Genomic DNA, 7,836 nt, shown 5'->3' with positions numbered 1-7,836 from the left:
TGGTAAAACCAAGGTTGGGCCTTGCTGGAGGAGTTTTATTCAAGGCGAACTGTCAAGGGGTTCCCATTATAACCCAACCGCGTAAGGAACGCAAAATCAAGGAACATAACACCGGTATGACAGAAACTAGTGCGGCAAGAGTGGAACAAAACACCAGGCATAAGGCCGAGCCTTCCACCCTTTACCAAGTATATAGATGCATTAATTAAATAAGATATATTGTTATATCCCAACAATAATCATGTTCCAACATGGAACAAACTTCATCTTCACCTGCAACTATCAACACTATAAGAGGGGCTGAGCAAAGCGGTAACATAGCCAAGGAACGGTTTGCTAGGAAAGGTGGGTTAGAGGCTTGACATGGCAATATGAGAGGCATGATATAGCAAGTGGTAGGTATCGCGGCATAGCAAAAGAGTGAGCAACTAGCAAGCAAAGATAGAAGTGATTTCGAGGGTATGGTCATCTTGCCTGAGATCTCGCAAGGAAGAAGAACGAGTCCATGAAGAAGACAAACGGATGTAGTCGAATGGATCCTCACAAACGCAACGTTATCGGAACTAACCCGAAGAAGTAGCACCGAAGCAAAAAACATAGTAAACAACCGCCACATAAACATGGCATGATGCACAACCAAGTATGATGCATGTCCGGTTTAATGAGGCATGGCATGGCAAAATGCACAAACAATCCTACAAATTAAGTGGAGCCCAATATGCAACGAGTTGCATATTGACGGAACACCATATTCAAGTTATTTAGTTCGATCTCGTTTATGTACCCAACAATATTAAATGTTGTTTAACATGACAAGGGGTGAAGCATATGAAAACTACCTATCTAGGCAAGTTTAAATGAGGCCGGAACAACAAAACAACAAGTCCGGAAACTCCTCATGTGCATATTTTAGGTTTGGTACTGTTCTGCCCTAAACACAATTTTAGAGTTGTTACACATGCAAATCAAGTACACCATGTTAAACTAGCCATTTTTCTACCCCATTTACATATAAAGTTTATTAAACTTGGAGCTACGGTTAATTACTTATGAAATAAATCATTTTAGCATGTTATTTAAGCAAATTAAAGCAAACATCATTTTAAACATTTTAAACATAGATGAAAGTTGGATATTATTAAACTAGACAAAATTTTAGACATTTTACATATAAAGTTTGTTTTAATCCGATGCATGGTTAATTAGTTAGGATATGCATGAAGTGCAAGGGCTTTTCTGTAAAACTGTTTTACATTGGATATTAGACAAAATTGCTCAGGAAAAAAAACAACATCGGCTGTAACTGACTGGGCCCAAAGTGCACAGGAGAGGGCTGGGGCTGCTCACCCATGGGCTTGGCCCGCTGGTGAAGAGGAAGGCCAGCAAGGGCGGCGCGGATCTGGCCCGACTGGGCCTGGCTTGGCGCTGGCCGGCCCAGACTCGCGAGGCGGGGAGGATACGGGCGCGGCGCCCTCTGTTAGACAGAAAAGCAGAGGAGCAGCGGCGCTGGAGCGGTTCGACGCGAAGCAGGGGGAGGCAGCAGGCGCGGTCGATGTCGTTCTCGCACATTGAAGCAGGGAAGGCCGACGAGGGACTTGGCGTGACTCCGTGAGGGCCGGTAACGCGGATCTGGCGGGGCATCTCCAGCAAGGCGTGGACCGGGCGGCGGAACGGCGCTGGGTGGCTCGGCGCACTGGATCTCATTCGTGAAGGAGGGGACGGTGACTGACGAAGCGGGAACTCTGGCGAGGTCGCGGACTTGGTAGATCCAGCCGCGGGACACCAATTCCCGACGACGGCGAGGTTAACTGGAGCTCGGGTAGGCATCCATGGCGCTGGTGTGCTCCTGGATGTGCTCCTGCAAGGTGCGGAGGCCATGACTCATTATAGCGAGAGAGAGAGAGAGAGAGAGAGAGAGAGAGAGAGAGAGCTAAGACGGGAGAAGACAGAGGGAAGAGAAGAGGGCGTGAGGTGGGAGTCCGGCCTGGTGGCGGTACTCGTCTCCGATGAGCTGGCAGGTGCCGCGCCGGACGATGGAGGAGGTGATGCTAGAGAAGGAGATCGAGCAAGGGGATGTTGGTTGGCCCGATGGGGAAAACGAGGAAGGAGGAGGCGGCTTCGGTTGGCTGGTGGATTGGGGTGGATCCCGATGGGGATTTGGGAGATGAGTGCGGCGGCGACGGCAGGGACAAGTCCCTAGATTTTAGGGTTTGCCCAAAATAGGCTATTGGTTGATCTATAAATAGCAAAAGGGCTAAGTTTAGGGGCATTTGGACCCTCCGATCTTAATCGGACGATCTCAGATAAATAGGCTAGGGAGATCAAATAAGAAAACGGAGACATTTTGTAGATGTTTGGGGATAATCCGGACACAACGATAGCGACAGTCCGAGTCGGGTTCGGGTGAGTTTCAGACACGCGCGAGGGGTCGAAGCACTGTGCAAAGAGGGGTAGGCTAGCCTGGCGGTCGGTAGTGAAATGTGTAGAGAGGCTTGGGCTGAGAGGAGAGGAAAGAAGGCAGCCCGGCAACCGTTTCCGGAGACCGAAAACGTCATACGTTTGACCGGCTATACTGCCGCTATAGTTAAACGTTGGGGCGTCAGACAGACTCCGAATGCGATGAAACTTGATAGGCGGCCTACCTACACTATAATAAGACCGCACGCCAACTCTCATCCCATTCTGAGAACATTTTCCAGTCACTTATAAAATAATATTTTGGACGTGCCGCGGGCGCGTGCAAGTGTGTGTGGGTTCAGAACGGACAACGGACGGAACTGGGGGAACCCGGATGGATGCAAGTTTTCGAAAACATGCAGTTGCAATGCGGATGATGACATGTCAAGATGCAACACGCAAGTGAAAGACATGGCAACGACGGCGAATAACTGGAAGACACCTGGCGCAACGGTCTCGGGGCATCACAACACTCCACCACTACGAGAGGGTCTCGTCCCGAGATCTAGGATGGCACTAGAGGGAAAAGGAAGAGGAAGAGAAGTGGTAAAACAAATTTCTTCTTTGACAAATGAGTGAAACCTAAGAACCTTGCGAGGTTGAACAAATTTCGAGAAAAGAATACAACGAAGATGAACGAGGTTGAAAACACTCCGTTAGAGAAGAGGAACAAGGAACATTACTAGAACCTTGTAGGTTGAAAGACATGGAAAAAAATGTTACAATGGACAAGAGGTAGATGCAAGCACTCTGGTTGAAACGAGATGTACAAGGAACAATAAGGATCAATTACGACACCACTCCGGTTGGAAATGGAAGGCATAGAATATGAACTTGGCAAAATGAAAGCACTTGGATGAGACTCCGGTTAGAAAAGAATGATAGACACAACACACCGGTTAAAACAAGATAGAGAAGGAATAAGAATGATATAATTTGGACAGCACTCCAACTGTAAATGGAAGGAATCGAACATGATCTTGACAAGATGAGGATACTTGATGAAATCAACAACACACTGCCTCTGGAACAAATGTAAGAATTGAATGGAATGAATGGAGGGAAACAAGATCTTGAGAGAGCACGCTTACAACAAATGCTAGAACGGAGTTGTTGGATTATCAACAACGAAAGGATAAGCTTGATGTGGGCTTATGGAAGACATCTCAAAATTATGAGGTGAAATTCTGCCACTAACGAAAACAACAGCTGGGATTTTATATGAGCAAGGAGACGAGAAGCTTATTTCACCGGGAGGATAAATGAAGAACTTGGGTCATTTATAAGCACCATAAATAGCGACAATCCTTATGGAAGGCTTTAGGTGAAATATAACCCAATATACTCCAATGAAGAGATTGATGTATTGAAAAGATGTCCTGAATGAACTGAAATTGATGGATTTAAGATATGTCACTCTTGAAAACTTGTGAATCATGAAACACGAAGGGAAATTATCAACAATGACATAACACCATCTCAAAAGATGAGATATGAAAGAATTGCACTTCGGAATGCAAGATGAAGAAAGCTTGAAGTATAGCTTGGCGGATCATAACTTCGAGAGAAAACCTGAGGACAATTGAAGAATGAAAGGAATCCTTGACGAACCACCATGTAGAGCCTCCGTGAAGAACTCCGGTAATAAAAGAATGATCAAACGAAAGGAAAGTTGAAAAGGACTCCGGGAGAAGCCTAGCAATGATTAAATGGAGCTTCGTGATGATATAATTGAGAGAGCTTGGGACTCCGGGAAAAGAAAAGATGAAACAATTTAAACCAAGAATTTGATGAGCTTCCGGAATAAGGAGTTGAATATACTCGATGAAACAAGAATAAGAATTACATTATGCTTATCCTTCATCAATTAAATTGATGGCACACAATGGATTTGGCATACTACTTATTCTCATAGAAAGGATTAAGAGAGATATAGCGCAAACTTGAGAAAGGTCTTCAACGAATCACCGGTCGGGATTGGAAAGAACGAAAGAATTGATAATAAACAAAGAGAAGAGTAATCTTGAATGGACCACCGTAAGAATTGAACATGAAAATAGCAAAAGCACAAATTCACCGGGAAGAATTGGAAAACGAATGAAGTTACTTGAAGGAATTTAGATACATGAGAACGAATAGATCACGAGCTGATTAGAGCAAACTTGAATGATGCACCGGTATGATTTCGAGAATGAGAGCTGAAAGCTGGAATGAATAAATCTTCTGAAATGATAGCCTCCGGAGAATCAAACTGAAAAGACTTATGAATGACTCCGGATGGGCGAAAGGAATTCTCACAATCGAAAACAATTATGAGAGGATGGCATCAAGCTATAACCATGAATCTTGAAGAGAATGGAGCAAGATTTAAGAGAAACTCTTCCTCGGTCTTCAAATGTTGAGAATGACGATGAGAAACACCACCTTGAATTGTTGAGGCACTTCGGGATGAAGAATATAAAGGTTGAACCAAACAATGAAAAGAATTTGAAAGATCTTGGAGAAAGACATTTGACTGATGATAATTCATTCTTACATCAAGTTTTGCAACGAATTTGAAAAAATCACTCTGGAAAGAATTAGAAGAGTCAGGTAAGATCCCAGGAAAAAACCTGTGGGTTAGGGCCCACTCAAGAGAAATACCGTTGAAAAAAATTGCTTGAAAAGAGAGATTGCACCGGTTGAATTAAAAGGCTTGAATGAAATAACACCCTCGGAATAGGTTGAACGAATGCAGAGTGGAAACACGAATCTTCTGAGATATCTTCAGCACTCCGGAACAATTGAACAGCGAGAAGTGAAAGATTAAGAGGTGCAACGGCATGGGAAAGCATTGAAACAAGGAAAGGATATGATCAACAAAGCTTGACTTGAATCCACCGGAGAAGAAAAAGAGTGAATAATGATGAACTTGAGGCTCCGCTAGAATCTTCATGAGAATCACCGGATAAGAACATTGAAAGAAAAGAATGAAGAGACTTCTCATGAACAAAATGGATACTTGATTAAGAAATTTGATTTCTTGAAGGAAAAGGGTGGGAGGGCGGGTAAACAAAGGCAACTTGGGACGGATGAAACAAACACCTTGAGAAAAAAACTTGAGTTGAGTCTTACAGATGTTGAAAATGATCGGATCCACTTGAAGAGAAATACGCCGGTTGAAAAGGATTGACATGACAATCTCGATTATCATGAAGGATTGGTATTCACATGGAAATATGAGAACACCGCTTGGGGAAAGTATGGAATCAACACTTGACATTGAAGCAACTCGAATACCACAACTCAAAACAAAGGATTGGCTAGCAAAATAAGCCAGAACAAACATATGATAGAGATTTCGTCCGAAGTTTTCGTGGTGGGGCCCACATGGGCTCGATCGTACAGCACCATCATGTACAAGGCAGTGCACATGACATACGAAGCGTCCCCGAGTCAGCATAGCCAAGGACTCTTTAAGACACAACGAGACCACTGTAAAACCAACCGTGGATAGGCGGACCACTAGACGTCGAGCCCCAATTTCATATCATGCATCTGTCGGAAAGATATCCTAGGAGCTACTTGAATTCCCACTTATAAACTCCCGAAACTTTCTAGGGGGAAGCATAATACCCCACCCAAAACTAACAAACCCTACATCCAGCTGTATCCATCCTTCAACACATAACCAAGAAACCTTCGGAAATCATTTACCTCAACCTTCGAAAAGCATCCGTTATACGAGTTATGGCAATACTCCTGAACTCCGCCCCAGTATTGGATGGCGTCGAGGTTATCTCACCAACAACTGCATAAAGGAGATTTTCGATGTCGACGAAACTCAGGTATTCCAGAACTGCAATGATAAAATTGTGACGACAACACCTCGGAGCTCAACTCCTCGGGACACTGGCACAACCCCTAAATGTCAGGAGGCACCAAGAACAATGTTCTCGTCACAAGACTATCAGAACGATTCCAAGATACCCGCGTGATCCTAAAAAAAATCATGAAATTTGAGGAGAGAAGAGTCAAAACTCTATGTCAGGAGGCCTCACCAGAGCGATGAAGCGACTAAGGAGTAAAAAGAATCCTACTCTCTGATATATATAATCCTAGAAGACTCAAAACATTTTTCTAGACTCAACAACGCCAGCGATTCGATCAAGCAGGGGGCTCCTAAGTCGGGGAAGGCTCTGATACCAACTTGTAACACCCATGATGCGGCTATATCTTCCACGTGTTGGAGCACGACTTAGAGGCATAACCGCATAGTAGGAATGTCGCAAGAGGGGTAATCTTTACACATCCCATGTATTGAATAAGAGAGGGATAAAGAGTTGGCTTACAATCGCCACTTCACACAATACATAAATATAGCATTACATCATCCAGAATACAATCAAGGTCCGACTACGGAACCAAAATAAAAGAAGATCACCCCTAATGCTAGATCCCTGATCGCCCCAACTAGGATCCACTACTGATCGAAAGGAAACAAAACAACACAACGAACACGATCTTCATCAAGCTCCCACTTGAGCTGGGTTGCGTCACCTGCATTGGTATCATCGGCACCTGCAACTGGTTTTGGAAGAATCTGTGAGTCACGAGGACTCAGCAATCTCACACCCTCGCGATCAAGACTATTTAAGCTTATGGGTAGGAAAGGTAGTGAGGTGGAGCTGCAGCAAGCACTAGCATATATGGTGGCTAACTTACGCAAATGAGAGCGAGAAGAGAAGCAAAGCACGGTCGTGAACTAGAAGTGATCAAGAAGTGATCCTGAAACTACTTACGTTCAAGCATAACACAAGAACAGTGTTCACTTCCCGGACTCCGCCGGAAAGAGACCATCACGGCTACACACGCGGTTGATGCATTTTAATTAAGTTAAGTGTCAGGTTTTCTACAACCGGATATTAACAAATTCCCATCTGCCCATAACCATGGGCACGACTTTTGAAAGTTCAAAACCCTGCATGGGTGTCCCAACTTAGCCCATCACAAGCTCTCACGGTCAACGAAGGATATTCCTTCTCCCAGGAAGACCCGATCAGACTCGGAATCCCAGTTACAAGACATTTCGACAATGGTAAAACAAGACCAGCAAAGCCACCCGGATGTGCCGACAAATCCCGATAGGAGTTGCACATATCTCGTTCTCAAGGCACACCGGATTGTCCAAACTTCCGGTAGGCCAACCCAGAGTTGCCCCTGGTGGCCACTGGCGACTGACAGGTTGGACCAACACTCAGAGGAGCACTGGCCCGGGGGTTTCAAATAAAGATGACCCTTCAGTCTGCAGAACCCAAGGGAAAAAGGCTTAGGTGGCAAATGGTAAAACCAAGATTGGGCCTTGCTGGAGGAGTTTTATTCAAGGCGAACTGTCAAGGG

Source organism: Triticum aestivum, chromosome 3A (genome assembly GCF_018294505.1).
Source record: "Triticum aestivum cultivar Chinese Spring chromosome 3A, IWGSC CS RefSeq v2.1, whole genome shotgun sequence".
NCBI lineage: Eukaryota > Viridiplantae > Streptophyta > Magnoliopsida > Poales > Poaceae > Triticum > Triticum aestivum.
Note: the sequence above shows the minus strand (reverse complement) of the source record.